We start from the raw sequence: 18,619 nt of genomic DNA, 5'->3' as shown, positions 1-18,619 counted from the left end.
GAATAGATAGGGAGAAAGTGGGCAGCCTTGCTTAGACCCTGATTTTAGTGGGATTGCTTCAAGCTTCTCACCATTTACTTTGATGTTGGCTACTGGTTTGCTGTAGATTGCTTTTATCATGTTTAGGTATGGGCCTTGAATTCCTGATCTTTCCAAGACTTTTATCATGAATGGGTGTTGGATCTTCTCAAATGCTTTCTCAGCATCTAACGAAATGATCATGTGGTTTTTGCCTTTGAATTTGTTTATATAATGGATTACATTGATGGATTTCCATATATTAAACCATCCCTGCATCCCTGGAATAAAACCTACTTGGTCAGGATGGATGATTGCTTTAATGTGTTCTTGGATTAGGTTAGCGAGAATTTTATTGAGTATTTTTGCATCTATATTCATAAGGGAAATTGGTCTGAAGTTCTCTATCTTTGTTGGATCTTTCTGTGGTTTAGGTATCAGAGTAATTGTGGCTTCATAGAATGAGTTGGATAGAGTACCTTCTGTTTCTATTTTGTGGAATAGTTTGTGCAGAACTGGAATTAGATCTTCTTTGAAGGTCTGGTAGAACTCTACACTAAACCCATCTGGTCCTGGGATTTTTTTGGCTGGGAGACTATTAATGATTGCTTCTATTTCTTTAGGGGATATGGGACTGTTTAGATCATTAACTTGATCCTGAAAATAACTTATTTATTTTTATTTTATGCACATTGTTTTGTTTTTGCCTGCATGTATGTCTGTATGAGGTTGTCAGATATTAGAGTTACAGAAAGTTGTGAGCTGCCATGTCGGTGATGGGAGTCCAGGGTTCTCTGGAAGAGCAGTCAATACTCTCATCCACTGAGACATCTCTTCGGCCCCTAAATATCTCACTTTTAACATACTCAGACTCATCAGTGTTTTACCACATGATGATAATTGTAAAAATAACTCTTATCTACTCGAGACCCTTGAACTCATTTTACACTGTACTCTCTCCCTGTGATAGCAACTTTAACCCAGTTCTTCACTGTTGTGTGTGTCCCAGTCAGAGTCATGGTGTTGATGTCTCAGTGATGGCCCCAGGGTTTTTGTCTTGGGTCAGGTTTTGTGTTATTTGGCACTGGCTTCAGTTCTTACAAAATGATTCCTTCTTAAGTCAGAAAGAGAGAATTAGTCACTCCAGAGATGACCTTCCTAATTGTTATCTAATGTCATGTGGGCAGCCCTGAAATCATACACATACAATCAACACTAAATAGTTTCATTGTGTTGTATTAACATGTTTATGAGTATAAATATGTATATATATACATATATATATATATATATATATATATATATATATATATATATATATATGTCAAAAAATGGGGCAACCATTTAGAGAGAAAGTGAGGGAAGAGGAAAGGACTAGCCGGAAAGGACATGGGGTGGTTTGTAGGAAGGAAATGAAAGGGGAGAAGTAATGTTATCACAACATATTTTTTTTATTTTAAAAAAGTGAGAGAGGATCTGACTAGGAGGCATCCACATATGTTGGAAGTGAAAGAACAAACTAGGAGCAGAGTGAATATAAGCTTAGAGGCCTGTAACTGCTTACATTCAGTTCACTCAGTGGAAGACAAAGAAGCAAGTGGCCACAGGGTCACAGAAATACCCAGGAAGCAAAAGTGGAGCTTCTATAAAGGGGTCAGTTGAATGTCTGTACAGTAAGCAAGTCTTTCCTCATCACATCACTCATCCCATGCCACAGTCTCTGAGGTTCCAAACAGCAGAAGATCAGAATTCAATCCTTTGAAAAGTAAAACATAAAAGGTTCTGGATACAGGGGCTACAAATTGTGGAAGGAATGAGAGTCCTGGGAAGGCAGGGGGAGGGCTGGGGAAATAGCTCAGTGGCTAAAAGTGGAGGACCAGAGTTCAATCCAGGAAGTTACGCAAGGTCAGGAGGGTGGGACATCATTCTTGGAATTACACTTGGAATTCCAGCCTCAGAAAGCAGAGGCAAGTGGTGTGGTCCCTAGGATAAGCTGGCTAAGAAGACGAGTCACATCAGTGAGCCAGACCATGCTTTTTTTTAATTGTATATTTTATTTATTTACATTTCAAATGTTACCCCCTTTCCCAGTTTCCCACTATCCCATCCTTCCTCCCCCTGATTCTTTGAGGGTGTTCCTATACCCACCCACCCACTCCAGCCTCCCCGCCCTGGATTTCCCTATACTGGGGCATCTATCCAGCCATCATAGGACCAAGGACCTCTCCTTCCATTGATGCGTGACAAGGCCATCCTCTGCTACATATGCAGCTCGAGCCAAGTGTACTCCTCAAGACTCCTGAGAATCAAATAACCCTATTAACAGAGCTAAACAAAGAATTCTCAACTGAGGAATATTGAATGCACCTAAAGAAATGTTCAACATCCTTAGTCATCAGGGAATTGCAAATCAAACTGAAAGACCCCGAGAGTAGTCCCTCACTCAGGCCTCAGGACATTATCGGACCCCAAAGAACTCACAAGAGACCAAGCTTGATGTAAACCACATGAGGCTTTATTTGGGGAAAGCCAGAGCTGTGGGGATGACTCATATCCCAAGCAGGTGTAGAGGAGTTGACCATGAGGGGAAAGGGGTCCCAGTTTTTATAGGTGCTCAGAGGAGAAAGGAGAAGGGGAATTCTAGATCTAAACAATGTCTATTCTCAAGAAATGGGTATGGGAGGGGTACAAGGAAAGAGTCTGGTGTAGGTGTAGCAAGTCAGGATTGGCCCGGCTGTGGTTGCAGGGGAGATTTTTCGACTCTTTCCCAGCAACCAATATCACAAACAACTGGCAGTGAGGTGTAGCAGTGGGCACACACCTGGGTTCAAGGAACAGTCAAAACATTGGCAGACACACGGGGTCAAGGAGTGGCCAGAGCATTGTGCACCTCTATTTTTCCGAAGCTACTTCTGCTAATAATGAAATCTATTTTGCCGATTTCAGGGCTTCTGTGGCCTTTTACATTCTGTCAGGATCTTTCAAAACCACCTCACTCCAGTCAGAATGGCTAAAAGAAAAAAATTCAGGTGACAGCAGATGCAGACCGTGCTGTAAAGAATAACGAAGTGTTGCTGAGGATGGGTCCTAACACCACCCTCTGCCCTCACCCACACGAATATGCTTGTTTGGATGTGTCACCCTTATGCAAAATGGGGACAGAGATTTTTATAAATGAAGCAAGGTAAATGAAAAAAATCTATATATTAACTTGTAGGCCATCTCAGCTCTCCATTCTTCCTGCACTTTGAAAACCATGAAAAGGTAACCTCTGCCGAAGGAGAAGTTGCTCCTACTGTTGAGGAAGAGGTGCCCAGCTAAACATCTCACAGGTGAATATTGGATATTTCTTACATCCACAGTAAGAGATCTTGACGGCACTGCTATCATCCTACGAGATGGTCTGCCACTTATGTGCCCATGCCCACTGAACCTCCTCAGTGACTATCAAGAAAAACAATGAAGATGTATAAGGAAGCTGATGAAAGAACAGAACCAGGAAATACAGAGACAGCTCAGGGAGCAAAGGTATGGACCTGCTGAAGAATAACCACCACAGAGAGAAAAGGAAAAACAAGGCATCATAAAACAAAAATGAAATGTTTAGGGCCAAAGGAAATATTTTTGGAAAACAAACAAACCATAATTTCAAAAAAAAAATCAAAAAGGGAAACTACCATAATTAGACTCAGTCTAGTGCCCTTAAAACCATAAGATGCTTAATATTTGTTTATAGGGTTGATGGGGGTAAATTATTGTTGTTAATTTTTTTTTTTTTTTGGTTTTTCGAGACAGGGTTTCTCTGTATAGCCCTGGCTGTCCTGGAACTCACTTTGTAGACCAAGCTGGGCTCAAACTCAGAAATCCACCTGCCTCTGACTCCTGAGTGCTGGGATTAAAGATGTGTGCCACCACACCTGGTGAAATGAATTCTTCTAATTTGATCATATCATTTTGGAAGATTTAGGAAATGCTTCCGAGGTGGAGGAATTATTTCATTGGGGTGAGCTTCAGAGTTCACATCCACATGCCATTTCAAGTTCCTACTGCTTCCTACATGCTGTAGGTTGAAGGTGTGAACTCTTAGCTTTCTCCTTTAGCTGCTATGTCTGACAACTGATATAATTATACTTTGATGGTGTGGAACCATAAGCCAAAGTAAACTGTGTTATAGGTTGCCTCAGACGTTATGTTTTATCACAGCAACGGAAAAGACACACCCATTAAGTTTTATACCTGAGTGAGTTTTTTTGAGTAATTAATGAAAAGTGTGAAATCTAAAGGGATTATTAGCTTGTCATTAAGTCCTTAATGCTTTTGTCCATATGAATTTGCAGGTGAGTTTAAAATAAAATGGAACATTGTGCTTGAATAGATGGTTGACACTTGTCTATTTCTCTCCAGCATAATCTTGTGTAGCTGACCATAATGATCTAACCAAATCATTTATAGTTAGATTCCCTTACTTATGAATTCTTTCAAGTCATCAAACATACATAGGTTTTCTCACCAGCATGTGTTCTTTTATATATTCAAAGACTATTGCTGTTACACACAAATGTTTTATTACATTGATTACATTTTTTAAAGATTTATTTTATTTATCATATGTAGATACACTGTAGCTGTATTCAGACACCGGAAACGGTAATCTGGTCTTGCTACAGATGGTTGTGAGCCACCATGTGCTTGCTGGGATTTGAACTCAGGACTTCTAGAAGAACAGTCAGTGTTCTCAACTGCTAAGCCATCTCTCCAGCCCCCATTGATTACATATTTTGGGTTTCTCTCCAGAATGTGTCCCTGTATGTACTCAGAGACTGCAGTGACTTGCAAAGGCTTTACCACAGTGAGTCCGTTCATGAGGCTTCTCTACAGTATGTGTACTTCTTGGCATTTGGTGATAAAAGGGTTTGCCACATTGCTTGCATTCACAGGGCTTCTCTCCAGCACGAATACTGTCATGATGATGATTACAGAAGTGTGCAAAGCCTTCAAATATTAAATACATTCATAAGGTTTCTCTTCAGAATGATTCTTTGCATGCCTTTGAAGATGACTGTGACATACAAAGGCTTCATCACACTGATGGCATTTGGAGGGTTTTGCTAGAGTATATATTCTTTTGCTTAGTTGAAATGCACCTGAATAAAAAATGGTGTTACCATATTGCTTACATTCATAGATTTTCTCTTCAGTATGTGTTCTTTGATGTATTCAAGCATAACTGTGTTGTAAAAATGGTTTATCACGTCAATTATATTTGTACGGTTTCATTCCAGCATTTTTTGTATGTGTGTATATGGAGACTACTGTGACAAGAAAATACTTCACTACATGAAATATCTCCATAGTGTTTCTCACCATTACATTTTCTTTAATGTATTCAGAGGTAACAGTGTTGTGAAATGGCTTTATCACTTCTATCATGTTTGAGGGTTTCTCTCTAATATCTTTTTTTTTTTCCTTTTAGACCAGGTTTCTCTGTGTAGTCCTGGCTGTCCTGGAACTCACTCTGTAGACCAGGCTGGCCTTGAACTCAGAAATCCACCTGCCTCTGCCTCCCAAGTGCTGGGATTAAAGGCATGCACCACCACTGCCCGGCTTCTAATATCTGTTCTTTTCTGCATTAAGAGATAATTGTGATGTGCTAAAACTTTGCCAAATTTCTTCTGTTCATTTGGTTCCTCTACAGTATGAATACTTTCATCATGAGAAAGACTACAGATATGTGCAAAGACCTTACCATGTTACCATCTTCATAGGATTCCTTGCCCAGATGATTCCTTTAATGTTTCTTCAGAACATTAATTTTCTTTTTTCTTTCTTTTTTTTTCTTCTCCAAGACATGGTTTCTCTGTGTAGCCCAGGCTCTCCTGGAACTCACTTGGTAGACCAGGCTGGCCTCGAACTCAGAAATTCACCTGCCTCTGCCTCCCAAGTGCTGGGATTAAAGGCGTGCGCTACCACGTCCCATGGAACATCAATTTTCAAAGGCTTCACCACAGTTATCACATTTATAGGGTTTCTTCACTATAAATCTTTTTATGGTATTGGAGAGTACTGTAATATGCTAAGGCTTTACCACTCTGCTTACATTTATAGGGTTTCTCTCCAGTATGTGACCTTGTATGTATTATGGGACTATTGTGTTGTGAATAGGCTTTATTGCATTGGCTACATTTGTAAGGTTTCTCTCCAGTATGAGTTCTTTCATGTATTTGGAGATGGCTTTGTTGTGAAAAGGCTTTATCACACTGATTATATTTGTAGAGCTTCTCTCCAGTGTGTGTAACTTTATGTATTTGAAGATGACTGCTTTGTGCAAAGGCTTTACCACTTTGATTACATTCATAGTGTTTCCTTCCAGTATGTGTTCTTTCATGTATTTTAAGATATATGGGTCTGGAAAAGGCTTTATCACATTGATTACATTTGTAGGGTTTACCTCCAGTATGAATTCTTTCATGAGCTTGAAGATGACTGTGAGATATAAATGATTTACCACACTGTTTACATTTATAAGGTTTCTCTCCAGTATGTGTTCTTTTATGTATTCGGAGATGATTTGGTTGTGAATAGGCTTTATCACACTGATAACATTTGTTCGGTTTCTCTCCAGTATGTATTACTTTATGTATTTGAAGATATCTGCGTTGTGCAAAGGCCTTACCACATTGATTACATTCATAAGGTTTCTGTCCAGTATGTGTTCTTTCATGTAGTTGAAGATACCTGGGTTGTAAAAGGCCTTATCACATTGATGACATTTGTAGGGTTTTCCTTCAGTATCTGTTCTTTTATGTATTTGGAGAGTACTGTGACATGCAAGGACTTTATTATGTTGAAAGCCTTCTTCAGAGTGTTTCAGAGTTTGAATTCTTTCATGCTTTTGAAGATGACTGTGATATGTAATGGCTTTATCACATTGTGTATATTCACAGGGTTTTTCTCCAGCAGGACTTCTTTCATGACTGCAATGATAATTGGGACATGTAAAACTTTTATCACATTCATTACACTGATGAATCTTTTTTATCTGTATGGTTGCCCTTCATTGTGGGATGTTATGCATCATTAGAGATGCCTGTAATGGATGGCACATTAATTACATGCCTCACAATTATACCAGAATTTTTCTACATGTTTTTTCAGATATTTGAAGAAAACTGCATGAATTCACAGATTTACTACTGTAATAACATTCATAAATTTTCTTGCACTGTGAGTCATAATGTATTTGAAAAGTGAAAGACAAGCAGGATTTCCTCATTCCTAATGCACTGAGGACTTTCTGCAGTATAAATCTGTGGTTATATTACAAAAGAAGTTGAAAAACTAAGTGATCATAAACTTGTATCACATTCAGAAAGTCTTTTCAAAGTGGGGACTACCATATATCCTCTAATAAATAGTTCTAGGAAAGAGAGATACTCTGCTTCTTTCAAAAATCCCTATGCTCATATGGCCTGTATCCAGTATGACATATGATATGCCTATTACAAGAATAACAAATAAAGGGTTTTGACCTTGCATTCACACAGCTTGACTTTTTGTTCCTCATAGACATGGTGTATAGGGTAGGGACTAAGGTTTCTCCACAGCAACATTCTTAACTCACATAAACTTCCCCTCTCAATAACTTAGCAAATTTAAGACAAGCATATGAGTAACGGCAATTTTAACACACACACACAAACACACACATAAAACCTATTCGGAGCTGGGCGTGGTGGCACATGCCTTTAATCCCAGCACTCAGGATGCAGAGGCAGGCGGATTTCTGAGTTCGAGGCCAGTTTGGTCCCCAAAAAGAGTCCCAGGACAGCCAGAGCTATACAGAGAAACCCTGTCTTGAAAAAAAAACAAAAACAAAAACAAAAAACCCTATTCAGTGTGTGTACACTTTGCAATATGTGAGTGGTGTGGAAGTACACGGAATGGCAGTGCTACAATGTAGATCTAATAGTGATATGGATCAAACAGTTTTATCTGTTAAGCAATACTGTGATAGAGGAATGTCTTTCAAGAACATATTAGCTGTCAGCATCGAGGCACCTGGCTTTGTGAGAATTTAATAGTCAACAACTAAGCTAAAGAGGTGAATATGCAAGCTGTTGCTGCTCCTTAAAACTTAGAGAACAAATTAAATATTCTTCAGAAGAACATTAGAATCAGGTTTCACAAAAAATTACCTGTGAGGAGCCGCCATTGCAATCGCCATTTCAAGATGGCGCTGACATCCCATGTTCTAACTGGTAAACAAGTAGTGTGTGCATGTGCTGGGGTATTTTTCCATTCCTTGTGCCCTGCCTATCCCGTGGCGTTAACTGGGCTGATGGTGAGCAGCCAGTCAGGGCAAGGCATGTCTCCAACTGCTCTTCATGGGCTATAAAAGGGACGGGTTTCCTGTGTTCTGGGTCTCCTTTTCCCCAGAAGCTGATTCATCTATCTCTCGAGATGCATTAAATCTTTGCTGCAGAAGGATCTGAGTGTGTCCTGTGTTTGCGTCCTCGCTGGCGAGACTCCTTATCACAGACAACATCTGGTGCCGAAACCATGGGACTTCAACATCGCCAGCACTGAGGAGACCCCCTGGAGACAGGGCAGATTCAGAACTGCAGTGGGTAAGTTCGGAGAGTCATGTCTGATCTTGAACCTGTTGTTCCTTTTAACTTTGGTCTTAATCTGAAAGCACCGTGGGACGGGTCGGTAGAAGCTTTGGTTTTTGTAACTCTGGTGCTTATTTTCTTTCTCCTTGTGTCTTATTGTGTTCATCGTGGTTGGTGTTAATTTTGAGGTGCGGTCAGTCTGACATAGATAAGTGGCGGCACCATCACACTCAGTCAGTCTCTCGTACATAAGGGAGCAGAGCATGGCATTTTGCTTTCACTTTACTTTCACTTCTGCTCCAGGAGCGGACTTCTGCTTTAGAGGCAGCCTTCTGCTTTAAAAGTGGACTTCTGCCTTTGAGAGTGGATTTCCTTCTGCTTTTTGGAGCGGCTGCCTCGGAAGCAGACTTCTGTTTCTTCGGAGCAGAGTGTGGTTTACTTTCACTTCTGCTTTTTCGTGCCTTAAGTCGGATGTATATAAGCCACAGGCATGATGGGGTCTTCAAAATCAGTTGTAAACGTACTACAAGCTGTTCTTAAGCAGAGAGACCTCAAGATTACCACACGCACCCTAAAAAATTTTGTCGCAGAGGTTGACCGTGTCGCCCCATGGTATGCTTGCTCGGGCTCACTGACCATAGCTTCATGGAATAAACTAGGAAGAGACCTAGATTAAAAAAAATTGAGGAAGGAGATTTGCGCCTAGGCACCAAGGCCATTTGGAAATTAATAAAGAATTGCTTAGAAGATGAGACCTGCCGACCTGCAGTAGTTGAGGGACAAGAAACATTAGAAGAGGTTCAAGACAGCATGTCAGAAACCGAACGGAGCAAGAGAATTGGAGCTCCTAAGAAAACAGACATGAAGGAAAAAGGACCTCCCCAGAAGTTAGATAGGGGGAGAGATATGAAAGGGGATGGTAACAGTGTGCCCCCTACAAGTAAACCTAGTAACATTTACCCCACCTTAGATTTAGAAGGCTTGAGATTGATAGTTCAGATTCTGATGAGTTAGATTCTGGCAAAGAGGCAGATTTAGAAGAGGAAGCAGCAAAATATGACAGGGAAAGTTATGGCCCTAATCCAAAGGTACAGCAAAAGGTTAAAATAAGGGGGGGGGCATACAGCAGTTGCCCAAGCCCACAGCACCCGCACCATATCAAACAAGTTATGGTGCTAGTTTCTTTCTGCCTCAGGAGGAATTAAAAAAGATTCAGATGGCTTTTCCAGTGTTCGATGTTGGAGATGGTGCAGGACGCATACATGCTCCTGTAGAATATCAACAAATTAAGGAACTTGCTGAATCTGTCTGTAATTATGGAGTCAATGCCAAATTCACCTTGGTACAGGTCAAGAGATTTGCCAATGTACCAATGACTCTGGCAGACTGGCAAATGACAGTTAAAGCCACTCTACCTAATATGGGACAATACATGGAATGGAAAGCATTATGGTACGATGCTGCCCAGAATCAGGCAAGAATTAATGTTGCGGCAGAGGATGATAATCAGAGACAATGGACTTTTGAATTATTAACAGGTCAAGGACAGTATACCGCCAATCAAACTAATTATCATTGGGGAGCATATGCTCAAATATCAGCAGCTGCCATTAAGGCTTGGAAAGCTCTTACAAAAAAGGGAGAAGCTGGAGGCCACCTTACAAAGATCATCCAGGGTCCCCAGGAGCCATTCTCAGACTTTGTGGCGAAAATGACTGAGGAAGCAGGAAGGATTTTTGGAGATCCTGAACAGGCCACACCTCTAATTGAATAGCTTGTTTATAAACAAGCCACACAGGAATGCAGGACTGCTATTACACCAAGAAAAAACAAGGGATTTCAGGATTGGCTTAGGGTATGTAGAGAGCTAGGAGGCCCACTTACCAATGCGGGGCTGGCTGCAGCGATATTACAATCACAAAAGCGCCCCTCTACCAGCAAACAAAGAGCTTGCTTTAACTGTGGAAAAGTAGGCCATCTAAAGAAAAACTGGCCCCTTCCAGAGCAGGCTTGAGTAACTACTCTTTGCTCTCGTTGTGGAAAGAGTTATCACAAACCTAGTGAATGTTGCTCAATTCGTGATATAAAAGGGAGGCTCCTGCCCCCAATCAATGAATCTGACCACCGCCTGCCAAAAAACGGGGTTATGGGCCCCCGATCCCAGGGCCCTCACAAATATGGGAATCAATTTATCAAAAGTCAGAGCAACTTAGAGGAAATAAACCCCAAGGAGTTTCAGGAGTGAACCGGCGTGCCTCCACCGACTTCTTACTCATGCCACAAATGAATGTTCAGCCTATCCCAGTTGAGGCCCCGAAACATTTACCTCCAGGAACAGTGAGCCTGATAATAGGGCGAGGATCACTGACTATGCAAGGACTTATAGTTTATCCTGGAATAGTAGATCATAATCATTTACAAGAAATTCAAGTCCTTTGCTCTTGCCCTCAAGGAATTTTTTCTATTACATCAGAGATAGGATTGCACAAATGATCCTATTACCTACAGGAAAAGAAGAAAGTGTACAAACACATGGAAGCAATCGTATGGGCTCTTCTGGCCAAGATGCAGCATACTTATTTATGCCATTAGACAATAGACCCACGCTGCATTTAACCATCAATGGTAAAAGCTTTCAGGGAATTATGGATACAGGAGCTGATAAGAGCGTCATCTCCTCACATTGGTGGCCCCACACCTGGCCAGTGAACAAATCTTCCCACTCACTGCAGGGCCTAGGTTATCAATCGTGTCCTACAATCAGTTCTACACGATTGGAGTGGCAGACTCCAGAGGGTCAGAGAGGCTTATTCACCCCTTATGTCCTTCCATTAGCAGTTAATCTATGGGGGAGAGATATTCTCTCAGAAATGGGCCTTACCTTAACAAATGAGTATTTTACACAAGCTGTTAAAATCATGAATAAAATGGGTTATAAGAAAGGAAAGGGATTAGGAAAAGAAGAGCAGGGTAGACTTGAACCTATCCCTCAAGAAGGTAATAAAGGGAGACAAGGTCTGAGTTTTTTCTAGGTGCCGTTGAGAAGTCTCTGCCCATACCATGGCTTACAGAGGAGGGTGTATGAGTTCCTCAATAGACTCTATCTTCTGAAAAATTAGAATCTGTAACTAAAATAGTCAAGGAACAGGTATGCTTGGGTCATTAAGAGCCCTCTACTTCACCTTGGAATACACCTATTTTTGTATTTAAGAAAAAAATCAGGAAAATGGAGGCTTCTCCATGATCTTAGAGCAATTAATGCCCAAATGAAACTTTTTGGATCCATTCAACGGGGATTGCCCCTATTATCTGCCCTGCACAGACATTGGAAAGTTGTTATTATAGACATTAAAGATTGCTTGTTCTCTATATCATTGTGTCCTCAAGATAGGCCACGGTTTGCCTTTACTGTTCCAGCCCTTAACCATATGGAGCCTGATAAATGATTTCAGTGGAAGGTACTTCCTCAGAGCATGGCAAATAGTCCTACCATGTGTCAACTTTTTGTACAAGCAGCCCAGGAACCGGTGAGACATCGGTTCCCCACCTTACTTATCTTGCATTATATGGATGACATTCCCCTTTCACATAAGGACATGGCGACTTTGCAAGAATCTTACCCATTTTTGATACAAATTTTAGAACAATGGGGATTACAAATAGCAGCAGAGAAGGTGCAAATTTCAGAAGTAGGCACACTTTTGGGAACCATTATATCTCCCACTAGTATAACTCCTCAAAAATTGGAGATTCGCAGAGATCATTTACACACCTTAAATGACTTTCAAAAATTGTTAGGAGATATAAATTGGCTGAGACCATTTTTAAAGATTTCTTCAGCTGAGTTAAAACCTTTATTTGATATTTTAGAAGGAGATTCTCATATCTCCTCCCTTAGGACCCTTACTCCTGCTGCTAATCAGGCCTTACAAAAGGTAGAGAGTGCCTTGCAAAAGGCTCAATTACAATGCATTGATGAATCACAGCCTTTTAATTTATGTGTTTTCAAGACAGCCCAATTACCAACCGCAGTCTTGTGGCAAAATGGACCTTTATTATGGGTTCATCCAAATGCCTCTCCTGCTAAAATAATAGATTGGTATCCTAATGCAGTTGCACAGCTTGCGCTTAGAGGAATAAAAGCAGCTATCACTCATTTTGGACAAGATCCTAATTTTTTCATCGTACCTTATACTGCAGTGCAGGTTCAAACCTTAGCAGCTGCATCTGATGATTGGGCAGTTTTAGTCACCTCCTTTTCAGAACAGATTGACAACCATTATCCAAAACATCCAATTTTACAATTTGCTCAAAATCAAGCTGTTGTGTTTCCTCAAGTGACGGTTAAGGATCCACTTAGAGATGGGATTATAGTATATACTGATGGGTCAAAAACTGGTATAGGTGCCTATGTGGTTGATAACAAGATGGTATCAAAACAATATAATGAAACCAACCTCACCTCAAATCGTAGAATGTCTAGTGGTACTGGAGGTTCTTAAAACCTTTCCAGGGCCGCTTAACATTGTATCAGATTCTTTTTATGTAGTTAATGCAGTTAATCTTCTTGAGACAGCTGGAGTAATAAAACCTTCCAGCAAGGTTGTCAATATTTTTTCAACAAATACAATCGGTATTATTAAATAGAAGATTCCCTGTTTATATTACTCATGTCAGAGTGCGTTTGGGCCTTCCTGGTCCTATGTCTTTGGGAAATGATTTGGCAGATAAAGCCACCAAGATTGTGGCTGTTGCTCTGTCTTCTCAAACAGAAGCTGCAAAAGAATTTCATAAGCGCTTTCACGTGACGGCTGAAACCTTACGTCGCCGCTTTTCATTAACTAGAAAAGAAGCTAGAGAAATTGTTACTCAATGTCAAAATTGCTGTGAATTTTTGCCTGTTCCTCATGTGGGAATAAACCCACGTGGCATAAGACCTTTACAGGTCTGGCAAATGGATGTTACCCATATCTCATCCTTTGGAAGACTTCAATATTTACATGTTTCTATAGATACCTGTTCTGGTATTATATTTGCTACACCTTTAACAGGAGAAAAGGCTTCACATGTAATTCAACATTGCCTCAAGGCATGGAGTGCTTGGGGACAAGCTAAAATTCTTAAGACAGATAATGGACCAGCCTATACTTCTCAAAAATTTCAACAATTCTGTCATCAGATGAATGTGACGCATCTGACTGGCCTTCCTTATAATCCTCAAGGACAAGACATTGTAGAACGTGCCCATCACACTCTCAAGTCCTACTTAATTAAACAAAAGGGGGGAGTCGAGGAGGCTCTACCCTCAGTACCAAGAGTAGCTGTTTCTATGGCACTCTTCACTCTTAATTTTTAAAATCTTGATGCCCAAGGCCATACTGCGGCTGAACGTCACTGTTCAGAACCTGATAGGCCCAAGGAAATGGCAAAGTGGAAAGATGTTTTGACAGGAAAATGGAAAGGCCCGGATCCTAATTTAATAAAATCCAGGGGATGTATATGTGTTTTTCCACAGGAGGAAGATAGTCCCTTTTGGATTCCGGAGCGCCTCACTCGAAGGATCCAGCACTTGGACGATGAATCACAAGAATAAGATCCCAAGACGTCAATGGATCATACTTCTAATGCTGGAGATTCTGGTTCCTAGTATAAACGGAGAGTTCAGATGGGGAATTATGTCAACTTTTCCTCTTCCTATGCCTGTTATGCACAATGCACAAATATTTCCACGCTTTTTCACTACAAATAAAGAACTGGGATTTGCTTATTTACCCTTAGATGAACAGATTCAAGCTTTACAAGAAAATAGAACCTTTTTCATACAGGGAAGCCTGTCCTTTGTGCTAATTTCCTCATTACAAGATAAGACTCAATGTATATACTTATATAATCAATCAGCAGTCTGGTTAAAAAAGGCCTCCTTTGGCAGAGCGGCTTTTGACATGAAGGCTGACCCCATAGTTATTAGAGGATGGTGGCCCAGTCGAAAAGGTGGAAGATCTAAAAATAAGGCGCCTTCACAACCTAGAATGGCACCCTTTTGCAGGGAAGGGTCCATGGAAGATGTAATGCTGCCTTGGACAGGCTGCCAAGCTAAAAGATATACTTGGGCAGTAGAGAATTATTTTTCCTTTTCACCATATATTAGTAGAGAATATAATGATACCTTTGCGGGATATGATTTTAGTCATATGGACCACCTTCGAAGTAATACTAATCCTTTTGATCAGTGGCTACTTTGTGGAGTTAATGGAAGCTGTACTGATCTTGCCCCCATGGCAATGATCAGAGGAGGTTCTAGTGAAAAAGGAGAAATGACTTTTGACAGGAAGGGTACCCAGCACTGGAATAAAAAACAGGGTTCGAATTTTAAATGGACCACTTCCAATGTTCAATATAAAATACAGAAAGAGGTAAATTTTACTGCCACCCCGGTATGTATATGGCCCCGTTTTTGTGGGTGGTAAGTAGCAAAAGCTTAAATCAAAATCAGATAGAGATAGATTGCTCACAAGAAAAATGTTATTATGCCCTATGCTGGGATGCTAAGAAATATCCTTTTGCTTTAGTTACCTGCATGCCTAGATTTGTTCCTGTTCCGGTAGATGCCCCTAATAGCTTGACTTTGTTTCGAGGAAAAAGAGATTTTGGTATCTCTGCTATCATAGTTGGACTGGTGGCTACAGTGACAGTTGCAGCCTCTGTCACGGCCTCGGCACTCGCTCTATATACTTCTGTGCAAACAACACAAACTATTAATGAGCTTTCTATGATGATCACAACGGCCTTGGATAAACAGGCCACAGCCAACTTGCAGATACAAGGAGGGTTGATGCTGATAAATCAGGGCATCAACCTAGTCCAAGAGCAAGTGGATAGTCTCTGGCAATTGGCTCAATTAGGTTGTGAATACAAAATGCCTGGTCTTTGTGTTACTTCAGTTCAGTATGAAAATTTTACAAGGGCAGCAAATTTGTCAAAAGCTTTATCTCGTTATATGTTACAGAATTGGACTATGGAATTTGAACAAACGCTTCAAGAATTGAGAGTTGCTATTCTACAAGTGAATTATATGCGTCTCGACCTTTCGCTGACAAAGGGCTTCTCCACCTGGATTTCCTCTGCATTCTCCTACTTCAAGGAATGGGTGGGGGTGGGATTGTTTGCTGTGATCATAGGCGATGGAGCGTTCCTTTTCCTCTGGATGGTCTGTAAGCTTAAATCTCAAACAAAAAGGGACAAGATGGTGATAACCCAGCACTTGCAGCATTAGAACACGGTTCTTCCCCTGGTATATGGTTATCTATGCTTAAGCAGTAGGTCGCTGGCTACTCAGCTCTTGCACCCCACGAGGCTAGTCTCATTGCACGGGATAGAGTGAATGTGATTCAGTAGCCCGAGAGAGTTGCACGGCTAAGCACTGCAGTAGAAAGGCTCTACGGCATAAAATGAGCTTATTCTAGGGAGACATGTCATCTTGTAAGAAGGTTGAGTGTCCAAGTGTCCTTCCCCCAGGATAAACGACACGGGACAGGACCAGGACCCCTCCGGGTGACAAGCCTGGGAGGAGGTTTTGTGTAAGGCCCCTTTGCTTGCACACAGGGAATTTGACCTCTATCTGCACTCTCATTATGGGTGGCCTATTGCTCTTAAATAAAAGAAAAGGGGAGATGTGAGGAGCTGCCCTTGCAATCGCCATTACAAGATGGTGCTGACATCCCGTGTTCTAACTGGTAAACAAGTAGTCTGCGCATGTTCTGGGGTATTTTTCCATTCCTTGTGCCCTGCTTATCCCATGGCGTCATCTGGGCTGATGGTGAGCAGCCAGTCAGGGCGAGGCACGTCTCCAACCGCTCTTCGTGGGCTATAAAAGGGACGGGTTTCCTGTGTTCTGGGTCTCCTCCTCCCCAGAAGGTGATTCATCTATCTCTCGAGATGCATTAAAGCTTTGCTGCAGAAGGATCTGAGTGTGTCCTGTGTTTTCGTCCTCGCTGGCGAGACTCCTTATCACAGACCACAATTACCTCCCATATCTTCTATCACTCTGACAATGTTCTTCAATGATATGGTCTTCCCAATTGTAGACTAAAATATAGGACCAGAAAATAATTATTGTTGGAAATTAATTCATAAGTCATTACTTTCAGTGAACCTCAGAACAATGCTTGCTTTATTTACCTCATTCTTCCTCATTCTCATTCAAGATTACACAAGGGCATCAATAAGCAAGAAAGCAGTTGTTCCTCCACCTTATTTTAAAACTGAAAGGAATTGTCAGGTTTACCTATAGCAGTGAGGTTCCTGTAGATCTCCAGCATCACATCTTTGTAAAGTCTCTTGTGAGGTGGATCCAGCAAGGACCACTCCTCCCGAGTGAAGTGTACATGCACATCATCAAAGGTCAATGAATCCTAAAATATACCATACATGTGTACAATTACATTGCAATGATTACTTCATTGACAATATATTCATATGATCTTGATAATTCCCACACTTAGCCCATGACAGAGAAATCCTGCTATAATCATGAAATCGTTTTAGAAGAAAACCAAATTATGAGGTTCACCTGACAATGCTGTGCCCTTTGAATAGCATATAGCCTAGTAAAAGAAATATCAATTAACAGATAGACAGAGACAAAGGCAGTCAGAGACAGACAGACAGTGAGACAGAGAAACAGAGAAAGAGATTAACACCACTGAAAAATCAGTATAAACAATTACGAACTACAAAAACCTATGAGCAAGCTGCGTTTATTTGCTCATGCCTTTTATTGCAAAATGCACCAAGTAGAGGCAGGTGTATCTCATTGACTTGGGTGCCAATCTGGTCGATTAAACAAGTTTCAGGAAATCCAGTGGTACTTGCATGACCCTGTCTCTGTTACAAAAATCAATCAAAAAACAAACAACAACAACAAAAACACACACACACACACACACAAAACAAACAAAAGCACTCAACACCACTAACAAAAGCAACAAAAAACCCAAAGAAGAAAGATAGAAAGAACCTCAGAGGTTTTCCTTGAACTTCCTACAAAGAATTAAACATTCACTATAGTAAGTGCTGTCTTCATATTTCAGGAACCTGAAATTCCCCAGTTTAAACTGTAACGTTTATAAGGTGTTACTTAAGAACAATAGATGTTTAAAATTCAAATGAACAAATGAGAACATTATGAATGTAAAAATTGATCATATATAAACAACATAGTGCAGGGGAGATGGCTCAGTGCTTAATATCTCTTGCTGGTCTTAGATATAGGACTCACTTGCCAGTACTTACATTGGAAGCTCAGAACTATTCATTCCTCCAAGTTCAGGAGTTCCAAGGCTGTCTTTTGACTATAGTGAGGACCAAGCACACAGAAGTGCATATGTGTTCACAGTCATTCAAAAAAATTCAAACTATAGACAACATGTAGGAAGAATGTCTCACTCTTACAATCAAATGAATCAGAAGGATCAGACAGTATTATTGTCATGAATACATGCCAACCTGGGAATTAAAATAATAAATACTCTCTGGCAAATTTCATTATTCAAGATGTGGGTGAAGCACAAAATAATAACATATGCTTATCATGTGCAAAAACATCCATTCTAGACCTTGAAACAATAAAGCCAGGCATGTTGACCCATAAATAATCCCAGCCCAAAAGAGCCAGAGAGGTGAATCTCTAAATTTAGGTCCATTCTACCTACTTAAAGGACATCCAGGGTTTCACAGTGAAACGGTGTCTTCAAAAACAAAAACAACAAAGTTAAAATTATAAAAACATTGGGATAGCAAAATCGAGTAGAACTGAGTAGGAATTGCTTCTACACTAGTGTATTTGATTTAGGGATAGTGTTTATAATGGTGACAGCATGACAGCAGGAGAAAGAACCTGACTGATCATTTCAACCACAAAACAGTAGACACAAAGCACAGGAAATGCATCTATGGACACTCCAACCTTATCCTCAATAAGGAATTTCATC

The sequence above is a fragment of the Mus musculus genome, chromosome 7 (genome assembly GCF_000001635.26).
Source record: "Mus musculus strain C57BL/6J chromosome 7, GRCm38.p6 C57BL/6J".
In the NCBI taxonomy this organism is placed as follows: Eukaryota; Metazoa; Chordata; class Mammalia; order Rodentia; family Muridae; genus Mus; species Mus musculus.
Note: the sequence above shows the minus strand (reverse complement) of the source record.